This window comes from Tamandua tetradactyla, chromosome 10, assembly GCF_023851605.1.
Source record: "Tamandua tetradactyla isolate mTamTet1 chromosome 10, mTamTet1.pri, whole genome shotgun sequence".
NCBI classification, from domain to species: domain Eukaryota; kingdom Metazoa; phylum Chordata; class Mammalia; order Pilosa; family Myrmecophagidae; genus Tamandua; species Tamandua tetradactyla.
In genome coordinates, this window is record NC_135336.1 from 99,458,247 (window position 1) to 99,464,312 (window position 6,066).

Below are 6,066 nucleotides of genomic sequence, written 5' to 3' on the forward strand. Positions count from 1 at the left end.
CCTTCCGCCTTTTTGGGTAACAGGCCTTTGAAACAACTCAGCAAAGTGTGGTTGGTACCGCCCAGGCATAGAAGGAGAATCAGAGGATCCGTCCAGGCCGTGCGGCTGGGCCACACTGCAGCACACTCCGAAAGGTGCAGCGTGCTAGTGCCGCCAGAGATGCGTACCTGCCCTGGAGGGGCCTGCAGGTGTCAGAGACGTTGGCCCAGCTGCACCCCAGCCCCTTTGCTCCAGCGACCCTCACACTTACTTGAGCTGGATTCAGAACCTTCTAGCACAGACAGGAAGAGGCCCCAGCCCTGCAGCAGCCTGTGCTCAGGCCCTTCACACCCCCAGGAGCGGGACAAGGGGGGTTCAGTCAATTTTGCTTAACCTTGAAAAAGCGTGAATCCCAATAATGAGGCAGACACTCACCTGTGGAATTTCTAAGGCACTGAGCACCAAAGTTAACGCTGCGTTTCCCTCTCCTTGAAACTGTAACACTCAAGGGAAAGTCAGCCTGTCCTTTCCTGTTCCCCTGGGGCTTCCGACTTCCAGAGTGAAAATCTGTGTAAGTAGTTGTGAAGTTCCTGCAAAACTCCGTCCTTTAGAAAAGCCTCAGGCTCCCCCAGCAGCCTCGGCTGCCCTGCGTGTGCGCTGGTCCAGGCTGCACTGCCCCATGAGCACCACCAGATGGCACCTCGAACCAGCGCTGTCTTGGCACAGGCCCGTTCTCAAGCCCCCTCAGCCTGCCCGTAGCAGCCAAAGGCCGGCTCTCTTGGGTCCTCTAGAATCTGAAACGGTTCCTCCGGGTTGCAGAGCCCCAGCACCCTGTGTCTGCTGGGGTGGTGCCCTGCGAGCCCTGTGACAGCTCAGAAGACAACCCCCATCTTTCAGGGACAACCAACCTCACCATCTACAGGGAGCAATGAGTTATTTGGATGGATGGGACAAAAAATGTGTTTGTGCAGGCAAAGCCTGTGAGGACACCCACTTTCCAAGGGAGAGAAGGTGCCTCTGTCCTCCTCCCTTTCCGTTTCTGGGAGAACAAAAGGTCAGCTCAGCAAGGTGACGCAGACCAATGGTCGGTGCACAGGCAGCCCCGGAGAGCCATGAGGCGTGGCCGTGCAAAAGGCCAGGCCCACGGCGATGCCCATGGCGAGATACTCCGAGCTCGGGAGGCTGTGTCCTGGGGTGTATGTGTGAATGTGGGGGTGACATTTGGGGGGCCCACTCAAGTTCAGCCTCCCCAGGAGTTGGTGATTTCTGGGTTTATTTGGAGGCCAAGTCTGGTAATATTGCCTCATAACTGACAAAACCAAAAGTGAGTGTTTGAAAGAGGTGGCGACTCTTCTAAAATGTCACCTAGGAGGGGAAGGACAGACGCTTCTTCCTCTAGGGCTCAGCGGGCACTGGGTGGTTGCAAACATCCTTTATTTGAGTCTCTGCTTCGTCCTGAAAGGGAGTATTGAATCCTCAGTTTCCTTTCACACACGCCTCCATCTCCAGTTCCCTGTCCTTCCGGAAAGACAGAGGATGCTGAAGGAAGCGGCTGGGTTCAGAATCACATGGACGGCCTCCCTCGGCCCCTAGAGGGCACAGGGCTCAGGCGTGCCTTTGCTGGGGCCTATTCTGTGATAGGGACCCTGGTGATGCAGCCTGTAAGGGGAGACCCTCCGAGGAAGTCTCAGAGCCGCAGATGTGCCGGAGCCATGCGCTGTAGCTTGCAGTTGAAAGAGGGAGCAGGTTCCATGCGCTGGTGGCTGCACCAGGGCTGCTCACTCCACTCCTCCGCACAGCGCCCCCTAGCCGGCAGCAGCCCGGCCAGCCGTGCTTCCCGAGACACACACCGCAGCATTCGTCCACACGCAGCACCAGAGAAGCCCACCAGCTCAGTGTCAGGTGGCAGAGGGGAGCCCCTCGGCATTTATTTCTGGGAAATTAAATTAATTTCTGAGGCCAGTGCCTGGTTGGGTGAGCCGGTGTCTGTTCGGCAGATGGGGATTGACATATCGATTCCCTACTGTCACTGGTTTTCTGAGCTGGGCCCGAGGCTCCCCCTCCTTGCAGCTGGCCCAGCAAAGGCTGTGGGGTGGTAGGTGCTGGCTTGTGCTGCCCAACTGGTCTGAGAGAACACCAGCTGGGGACAGGCCTGGGCTGCAGAAGGAACCCAGGATGCAGGAAGAGCCCAGGCTGCGGAAGGACCCCAGGATGCAGGAAGACCCCAGGCTGCGGAAGGACCCCAGGTTGAGGAAGGAGCCCAGGCTGCGGAAGGACCCCAGGCTGCGGGAAGACCCCAGGCTGTGGGAAGACCCCAGGCTGCGGAAGGACCCCAGGCTGCGGAGAGACCCCAGGCTGCGGGAAGACCCCAGGCTGAGGAAGGACCCCAGGCTGTGGGAAGACCCCAGGTTGAGGAAGGACCCCAGGCTGTGGGAAGACCCCAGGCTGTGGGAAGACCCCAGGCTGAGGAAGGACCCCAGGCTGTGGGAAGACCCCAGGTTGAGGAAGGACCCCAGGCTGTGGGAAGACCCCAGGCTGTGGGAAGACCCCAGGCTGAGGAAGGACCCCAGGCTGCGGGAAGACCCCAGGCTGAGGAAGGACCCCAGGCTGCGGAGAGACCCCAGGCTGCGGGAAGACCCCAGGCCGAGGAAGGACCCCAGGCTGCGGGAAGACCCTAGGCTGAGGAAGGACCCCAGGCTGAAGAAGGACCCCAGGCTGAGGAAGGACCCCAGGCTGCAAAAGGACCCCAGGCTGCAAAAGGACCCCAGACTGCGGGAAGACCCCAGGCTGAGGAAGGACCCTCAACTTAGAGCCCTAGAACTCAGGACGAGGGGCCAGCACCCTCCCTCTCTAGGGTTTTGGGCCAGGCACTGCAGTGGGGCTGGATTTGCCCAGCATCTCAAGGAATCTTAGTAGTAGGCAGAGAAGATGGTGGAGACTGGGAACCAGGTGCCCTTTCCTCGCCATGCCCAGCTCCCTGTTCCTGCTCCGTTACATGGTGATGCAGTGGGGTTAGAAGGGGACAAATCTCTTTCTCTCATTAAAGGGTAGGAATCATTTAAATCTTTTTCCAGTGGAGGCTCCAGTAGGGTCTGTTTGCTGAGGAGAGGATGAGCTGGGAAACCCTGCTCAATGCTCAGCTTTGCCGATTCCCTGGTAGGACTCACAGAGGTTATGGTTTATCACAGTGAAAGGACATAGAGTAAAATCAACAAAGGAAAAAGGCACATAGAGTGGAGTCCAGGAGAGACCAGGAGAGAGCTTCCAGTTTTCCTTCCCCAGGAGAGTCATGAGGACAATGCTTGATCTCCCAGCTACCATGTATGATGCCAGCGTGTGTGATGCACCACAGGTGACGACACCAGTGTGATGACACCATGTGTGACGATACCACATGTGATGTCACTGTGTGTGATGCCACCAGTGTGTGATGATGCCACATGGGATAATACCACGTGAGATGACACCGGTGTGTGATGACACCATGTGGGATGACAACAGTGTGTGATGACACTGCATGGGCTGACACCAGTGTGTGATGACACCATGTGGGATGACAACAGTGTGCAATGACACTGCATGGGATGACACCAGTGTGTGATGACACCATGTGTGATGTCCCTAGGTGTGATGTCACCTGTGTTTGATGACACCACATGGGATGACACCAGTGTGTGATGACACCGTGTGTGATACCACATGTGATGTCACCACATATGATGCCACCAGTGTGTGATGTCACCACGTGGGAAGACAACAGTGTGTGATGACACCACATGGGATGACACCAGTGTGATGACACCATGTGGGATGACACCAGTGTGTGATGACACAGCATGGGATGACACCTGTGTGATGCCACCAGTGTGTGATGACACCACGTGGGATGACACCAGTGTGTGATGACACTACGTGGGATGACACCAGTGTGTGATGACACCGTGTGATGATAACACGTGAGGTCACCCCGTGTGATGCTACCAGTGTGTGATGACACCACGTGTGATGACACCACGTGGGATGACAACAGTGTGTGATGACACCAGTGTGATATCACATAGGATGCCACCACGTGTGATGACAACAGTGTGATGACACCACGTGGGATGACAACAGTGTGTGATGACACAGTGTGATATCACATAGGATGCCACCACGTGTGATGACAACACTGTGATGACACCACGTGGGATGACACCAGTGTGCAATGACACTGCATGTGATGACAACAGTGAGATGACACTGCATGTGATGCCACCATGTGTAATGATACTGTGTGATAATACCACATGTGATGTCACCGCGTGTGGTGATACCAGTATGTGATGACACCAGTGTGATGACACCACATAGAATGCCACCACGTGTGATGACACCAGTGTGTGATGACACCATGTGGGATGCCACCGCATGTGATGACAACAGTGTGTGATGACACCACGTGGGACAACACCAGTGTGTGATTACACCACATGTGACGACACCAGTGTGTGATGATACTGTGTGTGATGACAACACATGTGATGCCACCATGTGTGATGACACCAGTGTGCAATGACACCATGTGTGGTGCTACCACGTGGGATGACACCAGTGTGTGATGATACCGTGTGTGATGACACCAGTGTGCGATGACACCACGTGGGATGATACCGCATGTGATGACACTGCAGGTGATGTCACTGTGTGTAATGATACCACATGTGATGTCACCACGTGTGATGCCACCAGTGTGTGATGACACTGTATGTGATAATACCATCATGTGATATCACCACATGTGATGCCACCAGTTTATGATGACACCATGTGTGATGATACCACATGTGATGTCACTGCGTGTGATGACACCAGTATGTGATGACACCACGTGGGATGACACCATGTGTGATGACACCAGTGTGCAATGACACCACGTGGGATGACACCAGTGTGTGACACTACGTGTGATGACATTGTATGATGCTACCACATGTGATGACACCAGTGTGTGATGACACTGTGTGTGATAATACCGCATGTGATGTCACCACATGTGATACCACCAGTGTGTGATGACACCGTGTGTGATGATACCACATGTGATGTCACTACATGGGATGACACCAGTACGTGATGACACCATGTAGGATGACACCACATGTAATGATACCAGTGTGTGATGATACCTCATAGGATGCCACCACGTGTGATGACACCAGTGTGTGATGATACAGCATGTGATGCCACCACGTGTGATACACCGGTGTGATGACACCGTGTGGGATGACACCAGTGTGCGATGGCACCACGTGGGATGACCCCGTGTGGGATGACACCAGTGTGATGACACTGCAGGTGATGACACCAGTGTGTGATGCCCACCAGGGTGGCCCACCCAAGCCTTGGTGTCCAGGGATTTTCTTGGGGGCCAGTCACATAGGCATGGAGGGTCCAGGTATCTGACCTTGTCTCCTCACTCTCCTGCGTCTCCAGAGGTCAAACTGATGCAGTGCAAACCAGAGTCCCAGGAGACATGCACAGACGTCCATCGCAAACCCCAGTTGGCATAAACTGACCAGGCCCCAGGTCACAGCACTCTTATCAGGCAGGGTATTCCAGAGGCTCAGAGGTTGTCTTCAGGGGCCAGGCTGAGGCTCGTCCTTTCTTTGGAGCATGCAGGGTTTGAGCACCCAAGCCTCTTAAGTTAACCCTTTACTGCCAGCAGATTTGTGGCAAGGAAGGGAAGGTAGCAGGGTCGGATGGTGGCGCATCCCTCTGGGTACTGAATTCTCAGAAAGGGATGCCCTGGCTCGCCAGCCCCCTCCTCACTGCAAGGCCTTCTGGGGCAGGGAAATCACCCCAATCCAGATACATGGATCAGAGGGACTAAGGGCTCAAAGAAGACTTCAGCTTTGTACAATAAATACTTATTGGCCCGAGGACATGGCACGAGTGTGAAACTGGGCAGGGGTTCCCCTAAGTCATTTTTGGCTGCATCATATTTTACACATCTCTGAAAGTGTCTATAAACATTCTCTTTAGAGTAGTGAAAATCTCCATCTGCCCGGCCAAAATAAACACGTTGGTAACCATGGTGACATGTGC